This window comes from Gorilla gorilla, chromosome 6 (assembly GCF_029281585.2).
Source record: "Gorilla gorilla gorilla isolate KB3781 chromosome 6, NHGRI_mGorGor1-v2.1_pri, whole genome shotgun sequence".
Classification (NCBI taxonomy): domain Eukaryota; kingdom Metazoa; phylum Chordata; class Mammalia; order Primates; family Hominidae; genus Gorilla; species Gorilla gorilla.
Genome location: NC_073230.2, coordinates 24939257 through 24952865, shown reverse-complemented (window position 1 = coordinate 24952865; position 13609 = coordinate 24939257). Strand labels below are relative to the sequence as shown.

The following is a 13609-nucleotide window of genomic DNA, read 5'->3' as shown; positions in this document are numbered from 1 at the left end:
TACTCACCTATAAACCTAGCTACTGAGGAGTCTGAGGCATAAGACTTGAACGATGGGGGCGGAGGTGGCAGTGAGCCAAGATCGCGTCACTGCACCCCAGCCTGGAGGACAGAGCAAGACTCTGTCTCAGAAACAAACAAAAAAAAAGTAGAAGGAAGTATAAAATAAACTCTCTAAGCCCCGTACTTAAGTAGGCTAGAAAAGAGAAGGGCTAATTAAACCCAAAATAAGTGAAAAACAAAACAAGGCCGGGTGGGGTGGCTCACACTTGTAATCCCAGCCCTTTGGGAGGGCAAGGTGGGTGGATTGCCTGAGGTCAGGAGTTGAGGCCAGCTTGGCCAACATAGTGAAACCCTGTCTCCACTAAAAAATACAAAAAATTAGCTGGGCATGGTGGCGGGCGCCTGTAATCCCAGCTACTCAGGAAGCTGAGGCAGGAGAATCACTTGAGCCTGGGAGGCAGAGGTTGCAGTGAGCCGAGACTTTGCCATTGAACTCCAGCCTGGGCAACAAGAGCGAAACTCCATCTCAAAAAGCAAAACAAAACAATAAAGATCAAAATTAGTTAATTAAATATCAATGAAACAAAAGCACATTCTTTGAAAACATCAATAAAATTAAAAATATATAGGGGTATTCATAAAGAAAAATGAGAAAAGACAAATTACTAATATGAAACATGAGTCACTACAAATCCTAGGGACATTTAAAAAAGGATAACCAGGAGAAGTCAGCAATCCCTTTATACCATAATCAGACAGACATAAAAATAGTATAGGCCAATATCCTTTATGAACATAGGTACAAACACTCTTAACAAAGAATCAAGCAATATACAGAGAAGATATTATGAGCAAGTTGGATTTATTTCAGAAGTGGAAGATTGGTTTCATGCTTGAAAATCAATGAAGTTCACAGAATTAACAAAGGTGAAAAATCCTTTATAAAATTATCTCCATGGATATAGAAAAATGTGTGGTAAAATTTAACATTCATTATAAAAATTCCCAGGAAACTAGGAATTGAAGAAAACTTTGTTACCTGAAAATGTATTTAAGGCATCTGTGAAAATCCTGTAGCTAATATCATCTTTAGAGGTAAAAGGTTAAATGCTTCCTGCTCTAAGATCAGAAACAAGGCAGAAAATGAACTCTTAACTCCTATTCAACATTTTATGGGAGTTCTTATCCAGTGCAATAAGGCAAAACAACACTTCATATTTAAAAGAAAGAAGTAAAACTGTTTTTTTATTTGTAAACAATATAATAAACTGTGTAGAAAATCTGATAAACAAAAATGCTATTAACATTGACAAGTGAGTTTAGGTTTAGCTATCTGTAAGCAGCAGTGGTAGCTTACCCTAACTGTGATTTGAAAGTAGAAATAACAGAATCCAGTTTATTCAAAGGCTGATTCTCCAATGACTACTTATTCTTCATTTGATATCTAATTTTGAATATACCATATCTCATGTGCACACAATTGAATTAGTTTTTTATCTATACGGAAGTTCTCAACAACCTGACGTCAATCCTTGCAGATTGTTAGCTGTGTAGATTAATTAGCTGATAAAAACATTTGGTAGAAGATGTGATGCATACATTTTGGGTTCATGAAATTTAGTTCATATCATACTTCCAACCCAAGAACTAGATACTGATATTTATATTTTGAGGGGAAATGCAGTGGGATATTAATTTATTAAAGATAGAATTTCTGATAGTGAAAGTTATAATTTCCCACTTTGGAAAACATAGACCAAGCATTTTTTCTGGAATAGAAATCCGCATGTTGGTATTTTTTTAATAAGCAGCATTTGCACTTAGTTTTTTGGCCAATGCCAGATCTGGGAGTTAAAAATACACTTAAAACACACAACTTGGGAGAACGCAGCATGGTGTTAGCATAACCAACAGAAAAATGTCTTCATTATTTAGTTGCATTGATACTTGTTTATTTACATCATTACTCAAATAGAACATTTTAAAGGAGACTAAACTCCAAACATCTGTGGACATTCCCTGCATCTGTTTCTGAAAATAATCGCTGTGCATTTATTGTTTACATCAGTTGCCATGAAGTCTCACTCTCTCAATATTTACGTATTGTAAATCTGCCAAGCTGCTTTAGAGTACATGATCATCACATTTGAAGGGATAAAAAACTAAAGATGAGAGTTAATGGTCAGAAATTGATAGAGTTAAAAGCTTCCTTGTTGGAATGAGATGAAGGATTTTAGAACCTACCAACAAAAAGAGATTGGTGCCTTGTCATTTAATGACTTCTGTTTTATTGCAGCATATCCATATATCCATGAAAGTATGAATCAGATTTAAATGCAGAGAATCAAGAGCATGGTAGCATTTATAAATATTTGAAGGGTATAAATGTCATGAAGAAGCAAACTTTAACATAGAAAATGAAAAAATGTTGGAACTTGGAGCACAGCCATATATTTAAGGCAAATGGAAGTGTAGTTCAAGTATGTAGAAGAAAAATTGTTTCATATAATCATTTATATTATTTTGATTTAAAAATCAGTATATTAGAGGACATGCTATTTTTCCTTATGTACATCCCTAAGGTCTCCTCTTACTCTTTAAATTTTAAAGAGCTCTGGCCCATTTAGAAGTAAACAGCTAAGTGAAACAGACATTTGAACCTCATAAAGCTAAACTATAGCAGATTAATTGGGCATCTAACCATAAAATATTCCACATGAATAGAAAAAGCTTTTTGAAGATAAAGTTCTGGTGCCATTGTTAATGAGACACTGGAATGTTTACAGAAGGGGGGAGAGTGGCAGTTTAATATGCTTCATGACTAGATAAAACCTATTTCCTTGTGTATAACACAAGCAAATAAATAAGGCATTATTTTTACACATTTGCAGAAATACCTGTCAGCAGGTGCCTTTAATAGAAGGTTTTTTTGTGTCTTCACTTTTTTTTCAGAGTTAATAATTTGTTTACGTGCCCTTCGTTTTTTAATATCCTTGTAGCTTCTGGTGAACCACTATACCCCTAAAATAGCTTATCACTTTATCTTAAAAAAATTCATGAAAAGTGAATGAGCAACTGAAATAAAAATACAATAGGACTTTATATGTGTCTACCTACAAGGTTTTGTTTCTTTTTACCATAATATGCTGGAAATCATGGCAACAGCCAAAGTAATTTCAACCATAAATTGTTCTAACCTGAACAGTTAAAGAGGAAGCCCCCATCATTCAATATCAACTCAGCCATATCTTGATTCTGTAAATATATTTAGCTACTTTCACTTTTCCATGAGATTGATGTTACAATAAATTTGATATGAAGAAAAAAATATTTAGATTGCTTTAGGAGAATGTGTGTGTCCATATGTCAGTAAAGATGAAGGGCTAGCCCCCTTTATTTTTTCAGCATTATCTTCTGTGATTTATTTCTTATGAAATAATATTGTTTTCAGTGTGTTTAAGACAACACTAAATGGTAATCTTGTTAGTGCAAAGGGTCTGGAGCATTTAGAGTTGTTGGCCAACATTTTGTACAACTTAGTATGTTGGTGACAAATTTCTGTATGAGCCACCTGACATCTGGAATAATACTCTCTTATTAAAAAAAAACAAAAACAGATACATCTTGTAACTGGAAGGTATAAAGACTGAATTTTTCTAAAGTAGGGGTGTGCAAACTGGCTAACATTTCAAATCTGGCCTGTCAGGTTGATAATAAAGTTTTGTTAGAACACAGCTATGTCCATTTATTTAGATTATAGTTAAATAGTTTCAACAGAAACAGTATTGCCTGCATAACCTAAAATGTGGATTATGAAACAATTTACAGAAACAATTTTTTTACAGAAACAGTTTACCAACTTCTGCTCTAAAACATTAGAGAATTAGTGGTTTAAGTTGCCAACTAACAAGAGAAATGGACTTACAACTTTTAACAATTTGGTGTTTGGATTCCATTTCTGCCTGACCTGTTCTTGCCTCGGATTTAAAATGCAAATTTTGCAAATACATTAATAGCTAGTTCTTATGTTAAGTTCTTAGAACTTAACTTGATACTCAAATTCTGTTCCTATAATCAAGACTATTAGTAGTTAAAGAAGAAAGCAGTCTTAACATGGCTCTTGGCAGAGTTCTCTGGGAGGGGGAAGAGTAAAGTAGAGGGGTAGTTGCACCTGAAACCTACTGGATCCTAATGAGAGCAGAAACCTCTCTTAATAGGTCAGTACAGAATTCACTGAACATTCAAAGGTAGTTTGTGGAGAGTCCCTTGATCCATCACAGCCATCCTAACTCCTGTGCTCGAGACATTTTTGTTATGTGCCCAAGTATAGTAGGAGGAAACTTTTTAAGATCAGTGAGAGAGAGTTACTTCAACTGTGGCCTAAGAAATATATCCAGGGTGATAATAAAAAGAAGCTCGTTATTAAGCTTTCTGTAACTCCTTTTGTTACTTAAAATATGTTTCTATTAGTTGCTATTCAAATTGTTGTATTTCTAAATCTCACAGACTAGATGATTTTCGAGTTAATTCATATAGTTCTAGGAAAATGACCCGTAAAAAAAAACCTCTAAACCCAAATCATGTAAGTCATCTATGTGTGTAGTTTTGGAAAATATCATTAAGGATTCTTCTATTTAGATTTTTTGAAAGAAGTCAGCATTTAGATTGGTGCCTAGTATATATAGAACTTACAATTTATAGTATTCAGTTGATATCAGACATCAAACAATCTTCTAGTATCTGTGTTGAAGGAGTATGACTATTAAGACATACAAAGTTATTTTTTTAAAAAAAAATAAAGGAATCAAAGCAGAAAACAGAAAATTCAGTTTTAAAATGCATGGGAACTTAGTATCTTGCAGCACTTACTGCAAGGAATTTTATAGCCAGGGGTGCAAGATAAGTGATCCTTTGGCCTTGGCTTCCCAAAGTGCTGAGATTACAAATGTGAGTCCCTATGTTTGGCTGCATTATCTTATTAAATTGTCCCAAGACCACTATTACTCCAATATTATAAATGGAGGCTTATAGAAGTTAAATAATATAATAAAAATTCAGGGAATAGGGTTCACTTCTCCAGAGATTATTAGAGAGCCTGTAGCTCTCTACATCCGTAGCTATGCCTTAAATCAATCCACTGGTATTCAGGAGATCTAGTTTGTTTTTTTTTTTTTTTAATCCATGATAAAGGACAACTGACAAACTTCTAGTGGGTGCATCCTTTGGTTCCCGAACCAATGCTTTATTATGGATCTTATTATTATTTTACTTAAAATTTGCATATAAATAGAGTTTTTAGAACTCTAACATGTTTTGAATATTAAAATAATTAATAAAATGAATTGGGAATATTTCCTTTTTTATGATCTGGGATTATTTAAATGACATTTGAATTGTCTACTTTATTTTTTGATATATAGATGGAACTAAGTCAGAAAACCAAGTGGTCCTCGTCTGTTTTTTTACAAGAGGAATTTTAACAAGTGTAATAATATCTTTGGTAATTGGTCTATTCATGTTTTCTACTTCTTGGGTCAAATTTGGTAATTTATATTTTGGAGATCTATTGAAATAATGTATTATTATACAATATGATGAAGTTTTGTTCTAAGAATGCAAGAGTTTTCAATATTGGGAAACCTGTTCAGTGTAGTTCATTACAGTGAACACGTTAAGGGATAAAAATCCAAATGTCCGTAGAGTAGATGCTTGTAGAAGTAACTGCCAGTTGTTCTTCGTATCTGTTCTTCACATCTTTAAAGATAATAAAATCCCAATTTTAGCTGGCCACATGATTTCCCGGAATAAACACTTTCTCAGACTCTCATGGATTTACTCATGGCCATATCACTAAGTTCTGACCACTGTAATGCAAGCAAAAGTAGCATACGCATCTTTTGGCAATGTTTGTCCAGGAAGGGGACTTGCCCTTGATTTTTTCCATTTTCTTCTTCTTGTTTTCTAGAATTAAAACATGATAATTGGCCCTGAAGCAGCCATGGGGCCACAAGCTGCTTGTTGAGGTGGCAGAACAGGAGAGGAGGAGCCTGGGTGCCAATGGTTGCGGGTCTGTTTTACCAGCCCTTGACTTACTACATTTATACAATAGAGAGGAGTTCTTACTTGTTTTAAGCCACTGCTATTTTCAGTTATCCATTTCTCACAGCTGAACTTACCCTATATGACAACCATTGGCACCCAGGTTCCTCCTCTCCTGTTCTGCCACTTCAACAAGATGGTGTCTCCTTATGTTGCCCAGGCTGGTCTCGAACTCCTTGGCCCCAAGGAATCCTACCACTTTGGCCTCCCAAAGTACTGGTATTAAAGGTGTGAGCCGAAAAATAATAATTTTAAATAGTTGGAAGGCATATCATATTCTTAGATGGAAATACGTACCAATATTATAAAGATATCAGTGTTCTATTTTTATAAACATATAAATACAATGTAATTCCTGTTAAAATGCCAACAGAGTTTTCTGTACTCAGTTTCCAAAAATGATACTTTATAATTTTTGGGGCCAGGCGTGGTGGCTCACTCCTGTAATCCCAGCAATTTGGGAGGCTGAAATGGGCAGATCACCTGAGGTCGGGAGTTCAAGACTAGCCTGGCCAACATGGGGAAACCCCATCTCTACTAAAAATATAAAAATTAGCTGGGCATAGTGGCAGCTGTCTGTAATCCCAGCTACTCAGGAGGCTGAGGCAGGAGAATTGCTTGAACCCGGGAAGCGGAGGTTGCAGTGAGCCAAGATGGCTCCACTGCATTCCAGCCTGGGTAACAGAGCAAGACGCAGTCTCAAAAAAAATAATAATATAAATTTTTTTGAAAAAATTAATCGTCAAGAATCACCAATATTTTTTGGGAAAAATGAGGTTAGAATTGTCTTACAAAATATTAGAATATAGATGAGAACTACTTATGAAATCAGTATGGTTTGGCATAAGCATAGAAAAATACATCAGTGGGGCAGAACAGAGAATCAAGACACGATTATATGTAAAAATGTATTTTAATTTAGTGGGAAATCTATGATTTATTAAGTTGCATTAAACACTATGCTTCTGAAAGAAAGTAGGACCCCTGATTTTTATCTGTTCCATACCAAGAAGGGCTCCAGCTCATTTCTGAAAACACTCCAAACCCCATTTTCAAACTCCACCCACATTGTGTGGAAGCAGCCAACCCTTGGCTCTCTCTCGGACTTAACGGGTACGTGCTCCTACAGCCTTGCCTGCCCTTAGAAGCGGGCCCTCACAGAGCCTATTTGGGGAGGAGTTCTGACGATCACAGGACTTGCAGCAGAGTGTACATTGGAATGGGAATAGATAAATGGACTCAGAGAAGCCATGACCTTTAGCCCTTCAGACTGCTCTCTTCATAAAGAGGCACATGACTAGAGGAAGGCCAGATCAGACTAAAGAGTGTGGACTAGAGCAGGGCAACTCTTGCCTGGGTCTCAGTGAAGTAGTGTCACCATATTCTTTTTCCTTTTGCCATTACAAGTGCAACAACCTCTTCCTCAGCCAGAATATAAGAGTAAAGATAACTTTGAGCAGAAATACAGCTGACCTAAAAAGATAATATTTATTTTTGGGTGTTATAGTGGCATCACTGCTAGCCATTCCTTACTAATACATATGTATATCTTTGTATGTGTACATATGTCTGTACATGGAAGTTTATCAACTAGTTTGTTCATCTAAATGACCTGTGCCTAAATCTAAAAGGACATATGCCTGTGGATATTTGTACACAGGGAAGTACATGAAATGATGGGCGCTAAAATGTTAATGGTGATTATTTAAACGTGGTATCTCGGGGGGTGGGATATCACGTTTTTACTTTCTTTCTTAGAACTTTATGTCATTTGAGTTTTCCAAAAGATTGTTATTTAAGTAGCAAGAGAAAAAGAATGAAACCATTTCATTATAGAGGAAAACAAAAGATTAAGCCTGGAGAATGTCGGCCAGTTTCTCTCCTTGAATTGGACTTCGTTCTCATCCCAATGATTGTGACCTCTTTTCTTCTGGTAAACTGCAGTTTGTTCCCAGAGTTTACCTAGATTTCAACAATTTTATAGGATAGACATCATGAAGTTTTCCCCAGTTTCATTAAATGGATTGGCTAATTCATGAGAGAAGGTAACCACAATAATTAAGCTCTTAATGTGTGCTATGGATGTTAGCCTTATGCTGCGGCCATATCTGGGGCTGGTGTGTTGATTGGGTTGCCTAGTGTAAAAGGTCCATGATAGTGGTCACATCCTTCTTTCAAACTGATTTCACAATGAAATGATGTGTCTAGGAAGGGAATTTAGGAATCAGTTGTGGAGATCTGGAAGAGATGTTGTAAAACCCCTAGGAAGAAAGAACATCTTTCACCTCTTCTTGCTTAGGGCCTGGACTGACCTCCCAGATGCCTGCCTTTAGCCAATATTTCTGCTTGCCAGTTATAAAAGTTGGGTAACATCTTAAAGAAGATGATAAAATAACCAAGATAACATAAACAGTAAGATAAAGTGGTATAAAATGAGCACTATAAAATGGCAAAGTAAAAGCCAAGAATTAATAACAAATGATAAACGTTAGAAAGCCAACGATGAAAACTAGAAACTGAAGATTAAAGAAAATAAAACTGAGTTTAAAAATAATAGCTTGAAGAGCAACATACAATCATAAAATACAATATGTAAATTAGCTAAGATAATAGAATTGTTAGACTAATAAACGAGGGGTTAACTGGGACCCTTTGGGGGCTACTGTGAGCAGCAACTGAGCTTCAAGCTCAGTTTTTCCTCCTAGGCTAGGAGTCTGTTGGCAGTGATTTCTGAACTTTGAGGTTCCCATGTGGTTGATTTCAGGAGAGCGGAGCCCTGAGGTTTTGGCCGTGAAGGTCCCTTCTTGTATTTTCCCTATCATGACCCCACCTGTCATTTCCAGTCAGGCGGTTGACCTCCTTACCTCTGTACCTCCTCAAACATGATTGATGCAATGTTTATTTTAGCACACACTCAAATATTTGCATTTCTTTGTACTAGTTTATTTTGGTAAAGGGAAAGATTAAAATGAAACAAACTTAGCAAAAGCCCCTAAATTTTACATTTAGCCCTTACTCTCATTTTTTTAAAAAAGAAATCATTAAACACATGAGAGTCTCCTAATTTGTAAAGCCGGTTGTTTAAATCACTTCTGTGCCAATGCCAATTCATATTGCAAAATTATAATGTTCACTTCATTATATATATATATATATATATATATATATATATATGAAGTACTTAAAGATCTGATTTTTCCCCACATTATCAGCTGTATAACAGGAATGGCCTACACTGCTTTGAGTCTTAAAATCTAGTTTTACCAGGGTTTTATTTCAGTCCTGTAAATAAATGAAAAACTTTTATTAAATGAAATTGATGTCATTGAGATTTAAGTAATGAACAAGCTTTTTCTTAAGTAGGTTAATCATTTTATTTAATCAACCTACAATGATTGTGTCATAAGCAAAATGATTTAAATTAAACATATATCCTTGAATAAAATTTCACCTTCATTTGATTCCCATTTGACCAAATCAGTTGTAAACTAGTCACACATTGTATATACATAGTACTGCATGCATGTATTCACTATAAACAGGCAACAGATGGTAAATATATCAAATCTGACACAAAAGAGTAATTGTGGTTCAGAAAGATCTTGAAATCTGGGAGAATTTGATAAGACCTCAAAGGGAGGCCTCATCAGAGGTGCTCAGTGGGAGAAAGCAATAAGGCCATTTGGAGATTTGGGCATTGACTGTTTTCTAATTCATTCATTTCAGAATTAGTGACTACTCTCCTTGAGGTAAGATTTCAGCAATATAGTCTACAAAACCTCTTCAAAAGTAATTATTCATTAAATAACAGCAACCCTAGGATTGCCTCTTAAGGATTAGCTAAAGTTATTTTAGTTTAATATTTCAGACCTAAATGAACTTCTCTCAAATAGTCCTAGCTGGTTTAAATTGGTTTTAATGTCACAGTTGTAAGGGAAGCCTCGGTATTGGTGGACCTACTAGAAGATGAGAAAAGAGCAGGCATGGTGGTGCCACTGTACAGACTGCATGACAACATTATCTGGCAGAGCTCAAGAGCTGCCCTCAAAAAGCCACAGAACTCTACATACAGTGAAGGGCCACCTGCATGGCAAGGCCATTGTCACCCTTCCTATGCCATGACTTGCTTTGCGGAACCAAGTTTAAATGTATTTCAGATGCTTATGGATCAAGTATGCTTGAGAAACTATATGTATTCCTGATTCCCAAGTACTTTGGGAAATGATACTGTCAGAATCACTGTTAACTCTAAGTCCCCTCCATCACAAGTCCTGATGATGGATTGACCGAGAAGGTCTAGTTCAGCTGTTTCTTAGGACATTATTGATCTCAGACAAAACAGCAGCTTCTACAGGAAGCATTTGGCTGTATAATATAATCAAAACTACTGTTTTGAACCCTGGGCTTATAATCATGTCTTTATTTCAGAGTGACCTCATTAAAATATTTGGAGGAATTTGCGTAATTACTTACAAATTTTTCTATGCTCTCAAGCAGAACTGACCCTTCTTCTGGGAGTATAGGTGTTACAGATACCACCTACAACTTCTCTGCTTTGCTCAATGGATCTCAGTTTTGTCTGGTTATTCATACAGGCTGGGCACAGTGGCTTACACCTGTAATCCTAGCACTTTGGGAGGCTGAGGCGGGTGGATCATTTGAGGTCAGGAGTTCAAGACCAGCCTGACCAACAACATGGTGAAACCCCATCTCTACAAAAATACAAAAATTATCTGGGCATGATGGCAGGTGCCTGTAATCCCAGCTACTTGGGAGGCTGAGGCAAGAGAATTGCTTGAACCCAGGAGCCAGAGGCTGCAGTGAGCAGAGATCGCACCATTGCACTCCAGTCTGGGCAACAGAGCAAGACTCCGTCTCAAAAAAAAAAAAAAGAAAGAAAGAAAAAAATATTCATACGATCTCTGGTTTACTCCATTTTACTGTTATTGGCACCCCACACTTGGGAGAAATCTTTGGTTTGAAGACCAGGTGTATGTACCTCTATGTCTTCTTTGCCCAGTTCTGCCACAACGTTAAGAACAGGTATCTAGGCTTGTTTTATGTTGACTGATCTATTATCTTGCTGACTTTGCTCAGTAAGACTCTTTTAAGTAGCTGTAGCCTTGAAACCTCCCACAGTCACTAAGAAACCAGAACGTTTAGGCTTCCAAAACTATAGAGATATGGTATCTGGGGAGCGAAAGGGACACTGAAAACAGGAGTGCATTTGAAAAGTCCACTTTGACCCACATTTTGTAGCAGGTTTCTGCCAGGTAAGCCTTTGTACCTATTTTCTCAGCTTGAGTTCAAGGATAATGTTTAGTTTAACTCACTTTTTTTAGAAGCCTGGCTCTTTCCTGCCCTTTCACGCCCTTTCACATCTCCAAGACAGCTTGCTTAAAAAAAAAAAAAAAAAAAAAAAAATCCCAGTGTATGCTCAGATTATACCAATATAACTTCCTTGCTGTATTTTCTTCTACCTCTTGGATTCCCCATTTTCAGATTCATCTTCCCTGGCTCTAGCTCTGTAAGCACCAACTGTGTGTTTTCCTGACTTGACTTTTGATCCCAGAATCCTGATCATCTCTTACATTTTGCATAGCCTTTCTTCAAAACGATAATTGATATTAACCCCACTTTCAGTATTATCCAATTATTTTAGTACCAATGTACCATTGTTACAGACATTTCATTTCAGGCATGTCTCATTCTACAGGCAGGCATTGGACAAAGCTAAGACCAAGAGAAAATTGATGAACGTGGTTCAATCCAACGTAAGTTAGTTCAGCCTAGTTCTGACTATAACAAACTTGGTTCAAGGGGATTCAATCTAGGTTAGAATAATTAAAACTGGTGACCACAACTCAAATTGGAGATTCAATTTCATCTAGTTCTGTGCTAGTCAGTAGCCTGTTTAGGATACAGTAGGAATAAATTGGAAAAGGAATGTTTTCTTCATTTGGCATCTTAAGACCTTATATCTGTAAAAGAATTCTTTACTCAGTAATATTCATATCAATCTACTTGAATCTAAGTAATTTTGTTTTGAGAAACACTAGATAGAATGTGCTCACTCAAATGGAAAGAGGTTACCTGAAATCTTAGAGAAATATAGATTAGAAAATACGTACCACTTCCAACATTTTTTCTTTGAATTTCTAAATGGTAAAATCATCCATGTCTGAGGATATGAAAACAGAAAGCAGCATAACTTTTAAGTCCAATATTATTAAGGGAAATGGGGAAAGAAAAGAGAATGTTAAAACTATGCAAACTATTTCCATTTGAAATGTAGTTCTTAAAATTCTAAACTTTGACCTATACTTCTTAAACTGTTGAGTCAACACCAAAAAGTATATATTTTTAGGTATCAAGTTGTTCCAAAATCAAAAGAAAGGAGTCTTGTATTAAAAGGATAAAAATGTGTAGTGTAAAACTCATTTTCCTTTGAAGCAGTGTTCATATCCAGTTTTTTAAACTTACCTAAACATCTTATTCAAGCACCATGTTTTTTCAATCAGTTTTTGGCAACATATCTTAAATTTAGAATTAAAACTGTTCCATTGAAGGCTCCCAGAAAAGAGAAAATGAAAAATTAAGTGCTGATTTCAGGCTTATTGAAGTCTCTGTCTAAATCTGCTTTTGAGAATTAATAGTGCCAAAGTTATTTCATTTGTGACTTATTTACCATTTGGCTGAAATGAAAGAATAGAAATCATTATCTTATCACATCTCTGCCTCCAGGGCCAGCAATTTCCCTTCAGTGAGTACCTCCTAAGACAATAATTTTTATAGAGAAGTGATGTCTTGTTTGAAAGCAAATATTCTCTTGGCCTCTACTGGAGATGTCTCTTCACACTTAATGGATGGATGGTGCTTAATGTTTGTGTTGTCCTTTGTGAAAAGCTTAGCATTTTTTATACTTATTGTATTGCATGCCATGCAAAAGAATCAAGTTATTGTGCAACTCTTTGTCATTTAGATGCAGCCTAACTAGTGAAAATAAATAGTATCATCATATGAATCTAAGTGATTTGAGGGCAAATGCCTTGGAAAGAGGAGAAAACTATGTATCGTTGAATCTGAATGTCAAGGGATGGAAAAGATCTTTGAGATCATTCAGTCCAAACTTATTTTAGTTAGAGGTGACAAAATTAAAATTTAGAGAGTTTTGGGTTGCTCTTCAAATTCCACAGATTGTTTAATGCAAGAATCAAGCCCAGCTTCCAGAGTTTTTCTGGAAATGAATTAAGTAAATGTCCACAGTGTACTTTTAATCAAAAAGGAATCTCTAAAGTTGCTTGGTTGCCCACAAGCACTGTTTGTCAAGCTGTATATTGTGAATACCATGATTCAGTTAGAAAAAAAAAAAAACACTTCTGTTTTCATTTGAAGTTGGGCCACAAATACTCAAATATGCAGTTGGCAGAAAGCTAAATTTCCATCAAATAATTTTGTTTTGTTTAGTTGATTTTCCCCATCTGACCCAATGTCCAGCCAATTTTGAA

General features: G+C 35.8%; 1 long non-coding RNA gene across 3 annotated transcripts in view; it reads left to right on the top strand.

Moving 5' to 3' along the window:
- The window catches only part of LOC109027654 (uncharacterized), a 90012-nt gene that overhangs the window by 9701 nt on the left and 66702 nt on the right, over positions 1–13609 (top strand). For 2 of the 3 annotated variants that reach the window (XR_010134609.1, XR_010134608.1), the window contains exon 2: positions 11818–11875. The exons of the other annotated variant lie outside the window; for it this stretch is intronic. This is a non-coding gene — a long non-coding RNA (uncharacterized lncRNA). The remainder of the gene's footprint in view (positions 1–11817; positions 11876–13609) is intronic. 3 annotated transcript variants of the gene reach the window in all.